We start from the raw sequence: 13451 nt of genomic DNA on the forward strand, positions 1-13451 counted from the left end.
GTTGGTAGTTTGTTCCTGCAAGCATTTTGCTCTAAAGAGCAGCTTTCGAAGTGAGCACCCGATATGTGCAACGCAAGTAAGGCTTTCATGCAGTGGCACTTCGTGAACGGCCATATATCTTAGTCACTCTGGATGAACATACTAGCTACGCGATGAAGCGTTTACTGCAGGATCGCAATATGGCGAATAGTTAGGTAAACCGTCACACGTTCATAATTGTCTGCCTAGTCGGCCTGTTTCTATGTGATAAAAATGTGTGCTAAGGCATGTGGACAGCATCCGGCCACTGGCTCAACAGTCCTCAGTTCGAGTCTATAGTATGTGGCTCGGCTGTCTTTACCTCTAGCCATATGTCGTATGTCATGCTTATTTGCTCACTTTGCAACTGCATCAAATCCTTGAGATCAGATCCTGCAGTTCATTGACACCTTTTTCACTTAAAACCGGCGAGATGCTTGGGCAGTCGCTACATCACGCACACATTGTAGCTGAGTTTCCCTAACTGTGAAAACAAAGCTAAAAAAACGTTGACATTACAGTGTACAGTGACCCTTCGCCACCCAATTATACGAAATGTTAATGGCCTTTTAAGAGCAGGCACATAAACATCCTCGGCCTTGCACTAGCTCAGAACTACCTCTTTATACTTTTATACTTCAACTACAATAGAGACCTGCCCAAGCTGTTAGTAGTAGCGGGTGATACCAAGAAGTACGGAATAAAACTGGCTGCCTCCTTACGTCTCGTCCAACATCGATGCGCGGAATATTGCACGGCTCTGGAGTGGCCGCCGATGTTATCTCACTCTCAGTGCTGTTCCAGTTCTCGTCTTGGTATTCTCCAGTTCCTTTTCCTTCTCCATCTGTACTGGCAGATGCTACCGGCGAGCTCAGAAAAAGTGCTGCAAATTATGATGCGAAAGAGAGATTCACGTTGAGAACGTCCTGCTGTCGCTCATTCGGTCCGGAAAGAAGATAAGCCCTACTTAATAATGAATCTTTAGTGAAGCATTCCTTACATTTGCCACAGACGCGACAGCAACGGAGGCAGTCGAGGCTGGTGATGGCGGAAGCCGGGCGGATTTGTTTTGAGGTTCTCTTTATGAGGGCAAAATAGGTGGAGGGTGTTTTTTTCATGGTGAATACACGTTTCAGTATTTTCGCTTAGCTATCATTTGTCTCGCGTATACGACGGACGCATGTTATGTCCGTACAGAATTCAAAAGTAATTCTCCCGCTGGACAACACGCCAAGTCTCTTACCTCAGCTTTAATTACACATCTCGCAAACGTCCGCCGAACTGTCACCAACCTGATCCGCGCCAACCTAGTGTTTTTATATTTCTAGAGACACTCAAAAAGACTGCTTCTTTCTTCTGTTTTGCTGCTGTTGCTAGCTCTGGCAAGAAATGTTAGCTCATAACTAACCTGATAGATTTCAAGCGTGTCAATGGACCACTGTCAAGAAAAAAAACACGAACAATGTAAATTGGCGGCCAGTGAGGCTCTTGCTTCTTGCATCCCTTCTAGTGTTTCTAAGTGCTACTGTTTCTTTCCTCCCACTTCGTGACGCCGTTGGTCGCTATTGAGCAATGTCCCCTTGAGGCATTTCTTGTTCTGGTTACTTCGCTCTCGTCACGTCTCGTCCCGAGCTCTCGTCACGGCAGTGTTGTCTGTAGAAATTTCACGTTGTCTTTGCAGCGGTATCAATGTTCACATATTTTGAACTCTGTCATTTCCTTTTTTTTTCTTTTTTTTTCAGCGTATACTTCGTGTTGTCCCGCCAACCAGATCCCGTCCTGGTCAACCTTTTCGTTCTTTCATCCTCTCTTTCTCTCCCTTTACTGCAGCTGTGTTTCCTTAGCTTTCGAGAAATGCAACAAAATCAGCTTCAGTGTAAATCAATAGAAATGACAAGAGCAGTAAAGCGCAGCAGAACCTGTGTACTTGTTAAGAGCCGTATTCACACTGCGTTAGCCGTTGTGTCTTTTTGCGCTGCGAACTCTGGTTGTTTTTTGATAACTGGAACATTGGCGGACCGCGGCGCGGCATGAGCCTGTCACGAAGCACCGCCTCGAGTCGAGATAACTGTGCTGCCTGCAGCCCCCTACTTCTTACAGATGTTTTCGCGGCGTCTACCTCACGCCATCAACAAAGATATTCGGAATATGAACTTTTTTCGCATCCGACAAGTGGACTGTTAAGCTCATCACGCTTAACGACCTCCAAGCAGTTCGTCTGCTTTTCCATAGATTATCTCTCTCACGGCCAACCCACATGTGGTTGTTGATAGGCGCGTCTTGGAAAGTTTCCACTTGCGGTAATTGTTTCAGGTCCTGGTGTGAATAAAGGGGCCGTATATTATACTGAGCTCAGCAGCAATTTCGCAGAGGTAGAGCATTCACTTCCCGTGCAAGGGGACCGCGGTTCCAATCCTGGTGCCGCGCGATTCTCCATCAGATAAAAAAAAAATGCGCGTGTGAGTGCAATTGTATAGCCGGGCCTGGGCTGCGACCTGATTATGGTGAATAGAACCTTATGCTAGAACCTTATCCAGTGATGCTAGTCCAGCAGGGCTGGTCGAGGAGCTTACAAGTATTAAATGAGATTTTATCGGGCTTAGTGAAGTTAGTAGGACAGATGAGGCGCATACAGTGTTGTAGGGCGGGCACATACAGTGCTATCGTGGATTAGCGGACAGACGACAACTAGGTGTGGGATTCTTCATCAATAAGGATATAGCTGGCAACATAGAGGAAATCTGTATAGAGTGTTAATGAGGCGGTGGCAGTTGTCGCAATTAAGCGTAATAAGAGGTACAAGCTGAAGGTGGTACAGGCCAACGCTCCTACGTCCAGCGTTTATGACCGGATCGCTGAAAGCTTCTATGAAGACGTGGAACCGGAAATGAGCAAATGAAAATCATAGTGCACTGCACTGAAAGTCGCCTTCTTTGCCAAGGTAGGCAAGAAGCAGACTGGAGACGAGGCAGTTGGCGACTGTGGCGTAGGTTCTAGGAATAGCAGGGGGGAGTTGTTAGTAGAGTTCGCAGAGATGAATAATTTTCGGATCAACCACCTTCCGCAATCGGGAGAACAGGAAGTGGACGTGGAAGAGCCCGAATGATGAGTCTAAAAATGACATAGACTTCATACTATGTGCTCACCCTGGCATCGTGCAGGATGTGGAGGTCCTCAGAAAAGTACGATGTAACAATCATAAGATTTTAAGGTCTCGCATTAGCCTTGACTTGAAGATGGAAAGGAAGAAACAATTGAGGGCACGAGCCCATTAATCGAGTTAGCGGTAAAATGGAAAGTAGAAAAAAATCAGTATCTCGCTGCAGAACAGATAATCGAGTTTACCCGAGGACGACGACCTTAGTGTTTAAGCAATGAACGATAGTCTCTCACAACTATCATTAAGGAGTGCGCAGTAGATGTAGGCTGTAGGATCATTAGACAGGATACCGGCAAGCTCTTCCAAAAGACGAAATATGTGATTAAGAAACGCCGAAGCATGGAAGCCTCTAACCCCACAGGCAGAGCTATCAAAGCTAATCAATAAGAGCAAGGTAACCGACTTAAGAATGAACAAAATGGAGTGAACCGAGCATGCTCTAATGAACGGAGGTAGCCTAAAAGCGGTGAAGAGGATATTAGGCATAGGTAAAAGCCAGGTAAAAGAAGGGCAACGGAGTGGGTTCCAAGAGATAGTAAGCGTAGCAGGGGGCGGCAGAAGGTTAGATGGGCGGATGAGATTAAGAAGTTTGCAGGCAAAGGGTGGATGCAGCTGGCAGAGGACAGGGTTAATTGCAGAGACATGGGAGAGGCCTTTGCCCTGCAGTGGGTGTAGTAAGGCTGATGATGATGATGATGATGATGATGACGAAAAGCCAGATGCACGCGTTAAGAGACAACTAGGGCAATTTCATTAGCAATATGGATAAGATAGTTAAAGTAGCCGAAGAGTTCTACACAAATCTAGACAGTAGCCGATTCAGTCAGGAAGTTAATGAGAGAGGCAGTAGCGCGCAGCAGTGAGACACCCCGCCTGTAACGAAAGAGGAAGCAAAGAAATCCTTAGAAGCAATGCGAATGGGGAAAGCAGCTGATGATGATCAGGTAACCGCAGATCTGTTCAAGGACGACGGGGAATTTGCGCCAGACAAACTATCCACTCCGTATACGCAATGCCTTATGACCTCTAGCGTACCGGAAGCTTGGAAGAACGCTAACATTATCCTAATTCATAAGAAAGGGGACGTCAAGGACTTCAAAAATTACAGACTGATCAGCCTACTGTCCGTTATTCCCCAGTAGCACAAAGTGAGCGAAGAAATTGGGGCCCTTGTGGGTCCGATGTGGTCAATGCATACGAGCCCCTGTGGGCTCGATGTGGGTTCTGCAACGGGGCCCACATGGGCCTCAAGTGGGCTGCCCGCAAACATACCGAACTGTCTCATTTGGGACCGATTATAATAACAGCTATAATTACTTAGCAAGGCATGCCCCAGGGGCGTCTGGAATGTGCAGGCAGTTTAGGCGTACAGTGTGTTGCGACATCACGGGCTCTAAAACAAATAGGGATGTGAGCAAACCTACGCTTGAGTACTGTCTACTTCCACTACTTTCTCTATCCCATCATTCACCCACTTCAGCAGTTCCCTCACAGGGCGGTTGCGGTGTTATATACCATGTGTTTCAAATTGCTCAATACAATTTTTTTCTTTAAAAAGGCGTGAGAGCCGCCGCTGTGGCTCAGTGGTTATAGCGCTTGGCTGCTTACCCGAAAGGCGCTGGTTCGATCCCGGCAGTGGCGGTCGAAGTTTCGATCCGCAGCCATTCACTACGGCGTCTCTCATAGCCTGAGTCGCTTTGGGACGTTAAGCCCCCATAAGCCATAAACCATTTAAAAAGGCGTGAAAGATACGACAATGCGGTTTGTGCAGGTGGATTCTACAGCATGGCGGACATTACGTACCTGATACAGCTCTATAATTAAACGACGAATTAACTAGGTTTAACTTATCAACATTTCTATATTTTTTTTTATTTTAGGGGCCAAGATTATATTGTGAAATTGAAGGCCGACAAGACTGAAGCAAACATTAGCTTTCCATTCTGAGCAGTTTGACACCTTTGAACGCCTTTTTCATATTTTTCTCAATTGTTTCAAATGATTAATTAATTAATTACACACTATAAATTTTCTCATTTAGCACCATCAAGCATTGGCTTTTCATTCTGAGAATTTTGACACTTTTGAACCCCTTTTTGCAAAATTTTCATTTTTTTTCATTTTGTTATTATTCAATAAATTGCAATGATTTCATTAAGTCGTCATCGCTTATTACAACACACCAATCAGTCATCAATCTCTAGAACCACAAATTACCACGATGCGATTTTTTTTTTTTACGCAGCCCCAGATTATATCCGTTACGCGGTGCCGACTATTACCAGTATACCAGTATTGCGCAGACGGTTTTTCGACCTAACGAGCTGTATACGCTAACGCGTAAAATGGTCTTATTCGACTCGTTGCAATCTCTTTCGCGTTATCATCCTCGTGATATTCTTTCCAGCCTCTATAGAAGTTAGCAACAGCCCGCCCAGGCAGACAACTCACCGCACAACGAAGTTATCCACGAGGCTCTTGCCAGGCTGCTTCCGACAGTCGCTCGCATTGCGCATCTGTGCTTTGGCTCCCGCTTCTCGAGCACTTAAAGAGTCTCCGAGTGGACGCGGTGACAAGCCTGCTCAAATGCCGCCAGTCAACGAACGCTCCACTCCGTCAAACTGACGCCCGAGGAACACATGTGACGCCGCCAAGTTTTCGTTTTGTTTTTCCCTCACACCTCAGAGACTACTGCAAGTGGTGGCGTATGTGCTGTGAACCGCAGTTAGGGCATCAAATAATAATAATGCCAGAACGGCAATGAAACGTTGTTTCCAGTACGGCGAAGGGTTTAGAGGGTTGATACATTGCTTTCTGTAACGCGCAAAAAACAACAATACGCGAGCTATAGGTTTAGCAACTCGTCCAAGTGTTTCACCAACACCACTTTAATCATCGTCACCACCACACCACCATTGTTATCAACATCACCATCAACATGCTTACGGCTACTCCAAAGCAATGGTCCCTCCCAGTGATCTCCAACTGGCACTGCTCCGCCTCCTTGGACTACATCGCAATTACTGTCTACTACCGGACATCGCGATATACATCCCCACCTTCTCACCCTCCTTCGATGGAGACAGCTGCAGACACAATCATTTCCTTCTCAATGCGTCCATCTGTCCCACATACTGCTTGCCCATCTTACTGCACTGGAAGAGGCGGTCAGGGTTGTCCATGCACTGAGGACTCCTCCCGAGAGGAAAAAATAAGAAAAAAACTATAATTTCAATAATGTGCAGACTCCCTCTCTTCATGAGTGAGCTGCAGTCTTTCTCAGCTATGCTAACCGACCGTCGGCTATCTGCCCTCCGTACTGTCCTGGCCTCGTCCATTTCCTCATTTGCATGCTCTTACGGCACATCGAGTGGCTGTCGTATACTGCCCTAGCCATACGGTCCAAACGGGGAAATGGACATAGGAAGGATCTCCCCCCCCCCCCCCCCCCATCAAAACCATAAAAACCGCACTGCAGAAGAAGTCTTCCTCCGCGGCGTGTCTATCCGTCGGCCGGGGCCCCGAAGGTCACGGCAGCAGACAGAGCTTGATCGATGATTTAGCGTTGCACTTTACTGTCGCGGCTGCGTAGGGATGAGGAGGAGGAGGAGGACTTTAGTGAAACAGAGGAGAGGTCTGCCTGGTTGTCGGCCTGACATGCTACTCCAGGCTGCGCATAATGAAGCCTCCCAGGTTTCTATCGTGTGTCTCCATTGAGCTACTCGTTCTTCGCCGCATTCACCCATTCCCAGGGATCTGTGAATCTTTAGTAGGGAATGGCCAGTTCTACATATAGATATGAACATTAAACCGTTGGGAAATCCCGTCATACCCCTAAGGCGGAGCTTAAGTGTCCACCTTAAGCCCGCCTTGAGTCGAACAGTCGTCTCGCGTGCCGGAGGCCCTGGTTCGATTCCCACCTGCATTGTAATTTTCTTGTTTTTTATTAATTGAGGCCGCTTCAGGGTCATATCTGCGCCGTAACATGACCTTCAAGGTTTGTACGCTAGAAGTGGAACTTTCGCTGCAAAAGCGAGCTGAAGTTTTAATAACTGCGGCCATATATGCACGGGAAAAAAACAGTACCTCCTTCATTCCTTCTTAGCCGCGTTTGCCACTAAAACCAACTAACTTTACTCTTTCTATTTCCATCTTTCCAAAATTTGCGGTATAGCTGCTGGCAGCCACGGAGGAGCTGTCCATTTCTTTTGGCTTCATACATTAAGACGGTCGCTCTGTTTATTTTGCCTTGTACTACCTACTCGCCCTATCACAGGACTTCTGGCATCTCTCTTTCATTTACTTACTAAATGATTATCTCTTACGAGAAGAAATTCCTCTATAGTAATCTGACGTAATATAACTGTTACCTGGTCAAACGATGATGAAGAAGAAAGCTTGTTCTGATCCCGGTGCGGCCATGGATCCAACAGGTCCGGAAACCTCGCACGAAACTGCCCGGACAGCGAAGAGCGACGCCGACTCGGTCAGCGCTGCAACGGCGGGCACCAGCAGCCATGCAAACAACGACGTGTTCCAGTCCGCCAAGGCTCCAAGCACCCGGAGTTCGCTAGTTGCGCCGAGCATAGGCCTAGATGCACGCGCTGCCTCTGACGCCGACGTCGTCAAATTAGGCAGCGATGTGGTCACTGTCTCGCAACCAGGACCGGCGTCCGGTCTGGCTGCCAGCTGTCCTGTCTCCCTTGGACATCAGGTAGAGGAATGCTTCCCCAAGAAGGAATCTGCAGAACCAGCGCCGAGCAGGGTTCCCTCCACTACACTGTTGAGCCTCAAGTACAAGATATGTCACTCTCCCGTCAAAACTATCGCCTTCGTAGCAGCAGCAGTGACCGCAGCCTTGGCCATTGTTTTCGCTTTAAGCGTGCGATTCAGACGCGAAGAAGGCCGGCGCACAAATGACGAGCCGTTCTGCTGTCCCGAGAGGGCCAGGCACTTGGCGAGGTACGTGGACAGAAGCTTGGAGCCCTGCGCCGATTTTGCGAGATACGTGTGCTCCGGCGGCTTCCGGCGCGACGCTGACCAGCGGCCGTTCAACGAGTACGTCGCCGTCGAAAGAGATGTCATTCTAGGGACGACTCTGCACAGCGACGAATACGCACGGTTCCTGGGGGACCTGTTCCGCTCTTGCCTCCGGACGCTGGAACACCCGAGGCTCCTGGCTGACGAGCTTGCCTTGGGCCTCATAGGAACCACCGGTCTCAAGCAGGCCATGACGGCCGGTGAGGTGCTGAACTTTTTTCTCGTCGTAAGCCTAAAGTTCTCCATCAATACACTGCTTACTGTTCGCAAGATTGACGGTGAGCACGGAAAGCTGCCGTCGATCCAGTTTATGCCGTACGACATCCGGCTCAACGACAGCCAGCTGGAGTTCTTCGACTTCGGCCTGGACACCATTGTCGATCGATTCAACGGGAAGTTGAACACAACCGCTTCACCAGCGCAAGTTGTCACCATAGACACTCAACTGCGCGGTCAATATCCATCGGAATTGCACCCCAGTAAACTTCCAATCGACGAAATCGGCCGGTTGCTTCCATCGTACTCGAGAGACCGTTGGGTTAAAGACATGACACATTTTGGCTGGCCCGAAGTCGCCAGCGTCACCGAGCTGCTCGTTTACGGCCCTGTTTACGTTTCTACTATCTTTAAGACCCTTCTCAACACGAAGAACTGGCCTGCAGCGTTTGCGTACCTGCTGGCCTACACAGCCGCGGGGGCGTACTCAGACTTCGACATCTCGCCTCAAAAAGCACCGCCGTCTTCCGCGTCCAATGCATGTCTGCGCGCTACTGTTGACAATATGCCCAATGCTTGGCACTTCACGTACGCCAGAATATTCTCCAGTCACGAGAAAAATGCCCGGGTGAACGCAACGTTCCATGCCGTTCTCAGTGCAGTCATCGCTGATGTCGAAAACAGCACGTTGAGCCCTGATAAAATATCCGTGGCTCGCAACGTCCTTCTCGGAGCGGTGCTAATCCCGCCACCGACGCATCTAGTTCTCCCCGACACCACCGGAGTATTCGCTAATGCGGATCGCTTCGGACTCGCCTACTACTCCGCTCTGGACCACGAGTTCCAGCTGTCTCGGGCACTGACTCTACTCGGGCTGCCTCGCGGAATCGACGCGCAGCGCCCGGCGTCGATGTTTGGACACCGCGTCATTCCGTCCGCCGCCTTCTACCCATTCCTTGACTTCGACGGTCCAGCCGCTACAGCAAGGATAGACAACATGGCCGTCATGGGCACGTCGTTCGCGCAACTGCTTTGGACGGCTGTCAAGAAGTCGTTCCTCAACCACAGCTGGGGCGCGGAAGCCTTCAGCAAGCTAAGCACGTGCATGTCGTTCCCAGCTGACGGCATCAAAGACGATGTCACTGTCGCCAACAAATCGACTAGCATCGTCAGTCGCCCGTTCGACGTTGTCCGTCTGCTTTCCATTAATTCCGTGCTGCGAGCCATGCAAGGCCTGCCGCAGGCTGCAGACTGGCACCGTCCCCGACCCTCGTGGAGCGACTGGAACCTGTCCCACGCGCAGTTCTTCTACGTCCGCCACGTCTTCTTCGCGTGTTTCTTCTCCGGCGAGTTCCTGACAGCGCGACTGCTCATGGAGGACGCCAACGCCGCCCTGGCGTACGTCGGGGACTTCGCCGAAGCCTTCTCATGCACTCCCGATTCGCCCACGATGAACAAGCGCGCCTGCTTGGTTTAAACTCTATGCGACCTCCCGTTCACTTCATGGCTGTCAACTGTATGTACATTCAAATGCGCCACTAGATGTTTGCCTCCTGCAAATTCAATACATTTGTGATGTGCTAGCTTCATTCCTTATTTTTTAACAGCATGCATCAAATGGAATGCATCCTCAGTGTCTCCAATTGTGTTCGAATGAATGTATGATCGGCTGGCGCAAGTGCGAAAGGAATTCTAGTACTTAAACGTGCATTATTCGGCTATTCTAACTTTTACGCTTATGCAACGCTTAATTTCTTTTCGAGGAAAGTTTATGCGCCACGTCGGTGCCACTCGACCCGCCGGGAAAGCAAACTACCACAGTGACAAATGCGTGGGAAAAGAAACGCCATGACCCCCTTGTTTTTTCTGAAGGCACCCCCTTTATTCATAGCGATTTTTTTTACACTGATTTCTACAAAAATGACTACAGCTTCTCTTCTACTCTCATCCCCCCCCCCCCCCCCTCATTTCAATTCCTGCCTCCCGCCAATGGAAATTATCTGGTCTGGTGATGTCGCTTCCTTCAAGCCATTGGAAATTATATGTTCTGGGGATGACACTTCCCCCCAGCCAATGTGAATTATTCGGGTTGGGACGTCTCCTCTCTCCAGCCAATCGGCGAACGTTATGACGACAGCATTTTCCCCCGATAAGGCTTTTAATGATATCGCATTAAAAAAAAAACTAAGTTTTCTGCACATACACAGTGACATCACTTTGGGGGTGCGGACCGCGAAGGGGACAAACTTGAGGGGGTATTTTTGCAGGGCGTGAGGGTGAAAGGGATTGAACAGGGTACCGGAGGCTCGAGCCTTCGTGTTTCACGTGTTCCAGGTAGAGACAAAAATGCGCTTGCGTTTCATTTTCGCGCGCTTTCCGAGGAAAATACTGCTAAGCGTATCTGTATAGACGCGCGTCCTAGCGCGCTCAGATACTGTCTCTATGTCTTGCCAATTTTGTCGCCCTGTTAACTTTCACATTTTCCGCGTAGACATTCATTCATGTCACAAAACGTACGCACGTCTACTTCGACGTGCTCCTTTTGGGAAGAATGTCAAGTGCTCAATTTTCTGCTTCTTGCAGTAATAAACGTCTAAATATTGTCACGACGGCCAGTGCGATTTCATGTGCCTATCTCTACTCCTGCACTTAATGCCAGGGCGCTCCTGACATGATGCCGTTCGGTCCATGTATTGCCCTACTTCCTGTAGCTGACGATGGGCTCTCTGCGTCGGTCCTTCATATATCCACCACTTACCTGATACCTCGACGACGATGTGGTCTTGTCGCCTGCGTTTTCTGCACAACACGAATCTCTAATATTCTAGCCGCTCAATTCCGGAAAGTATCAGTTAATTCGGCCGCCGCCTTGTCGATCATGCTTGTCTATCTGGAAAACGCCTCTGGACATCTGGAGTGCAATCGCACGCCGATAATATCCACGCCCTCAAGGACTTCCATATTCCCGAGCCAACGAAGGATATCTGGATCTTTGTTGAGATTTACTCGCAGTGAGACCTTATTGAAGGGATAGATTCTGTAAACTGGTATGCTTCCGTACAACCGCAATGTCCACTTATGCGGCCTTCGAGTTGCTGCCTGTGGAGCCTCAGCGGCTCCGTCCTGCAAGAAGTACTTACATACCTGCTCATGCACCGCTGGTCATCTTAGCGTGTTGCGTAAGTATGATTAGATGCGGCAATGTTTTTTTTAATCGCTTTTTCTTGACCTCTTGGGTCCTTTCCCAACGTCTCGCTCAGTGAGGAAGCAAATTAAGTGCAGTTGAAACTGAATATATGTGACCAGGGGAGCTATAACACGTAAGATATTGCTTTTTTTTCCCCTGCAAGGTCCATCATTCACTATAGTGCTCCATGACGATTCATCACCGACCGAGGCCCCTACTTTGTCACAAGTCGCTGGTGATATCCTCCCATGATGTTCCACACAGCGTAAACTGACCACGACTTATCACCCCCAGACCAAATGGCCTTACCAAGCGCCACAGCCGAGCATTGACCTATATTCTGAAAAATACAAGCCTACGAGGACACACCCATGTTTACTGGCGTGTGTAACAGTACTGCTCTAGAGCTGCTTTCTAATCTAAAGAACAAATCTGCTGAAGGTCATGACGGTATCCCGACCCAAATACTACAAGCCCGGTGTCAAGAAGATGCGTATTGCTTAATTACTTTGTTTCACAAATCAATATGCAGCAGTTCATTACCTGCAGCCAGCGCAGTTCCCATCCATAAAAACGGCCCCAAAAACGCAGTACAGGCCTATCTCTCAAGTATGTATATTGCAAGGCAGTGCAACCCACTATTTACAGACGAGCTGTGAGAAAACGTATTCAAAGCAATAATTGTGTTCAGGCTTGAATGGTCCCAACCTGGCATTTCTATATTTTAGGGATTCCGGAAAGCTTTCGCTACCGTTCCCCATGCATTATTGTACAAATTATTGTACCTCTGCGTACAACCTGCTGTCGTTGATTGAATTAAAAATTACTTGTATGGGCGAACACAGCACGTTTTGGTTTAGTGCATTCATTAGCTCATGTCACATAACTTCTGGCGTGCTCCAAGAATCTGTTTTGTAATAATAATACTAATAATAACAATAATTTGTTTTTGGGGGAAATGAAATGGTGCAGTATCTGTCTCAAATATCGGCGGACACCTGAGCCGCGCCATAAGGGAAGGTATAAAGGAGGGAGTGAAAGAAGAAAGGAATAAAGATGTGCCGTAGTGGAGTGCTCCGGAATAATTTCGACCACCTGGGGATCTTTAACGTGCATTGACATCGCACAGCACACGGGCGCCTTAGCGTTTTGACTCCATAAAAACGCAGCCGCCGCGGTCGGGTTCGTGCCCGGCAACTCGGGATCAGTAGCCGAGAGCCCTAACCACTGAGCCACCGCGGCGGGTTCTGTTTTGTAGCCTTTGTTATATTTAGTCTATGTAAACTATATTATAGAAGGCTTGGAATGTAAAGCAAAGATTTTACGTTGACGACTGTGTCATTTACAGGAATGTGCAAAATGCAGTCGAACCTACTTATAACGAAAAGTTTTATAACGAAATAATGGCTATAACGAAGGAAGAGCTATTTTCCTTGGAACCTCTCATTTAAAAGCCCATATATCTGATATCCCGTTTTTACGAAACAAAATTTGCCTACAGCGGGATATAGCGAACCTCCAATGAACCCCACTTCATTTCGCGCTGACATGCCCTGCAATTCTGGACAAAAGCAGTTTTGAGCGGTAAACCTTTTATGAGCGCAATTTTTGCACATGATAGAATATTTCACAACAATCAATATATCCACAGAGCACCCGATGGCAGCCTTGAATTTTTTTTTTCTAATCACGTTTTTGCTATGGTAAAAAGCGTTCCCTATTGATTTTCAATGGGAGTCTTAACTGTTCGATACTACCGATGGAAACACTTTGAAAGAAATAATTTGCTACATATTAGAAGAAACACACAAGAGATACACCAACTGTTTA

Source organism: Amblyomma americanum, chromosome 2 (assembly GCF_052857255.1).
Source record: "Amblyomma americanum isolate KBUSLIRL-KWMA chromosome 2, ASM5285725v1, whole genome shotgun sequence".
Classification (NCBI taxonomy): Eukaryota; Metazoa; Arthropoda; class Arachnida; order Ixodida; family Ixodidae; genus Amblyomma; species Amblyomma americanum.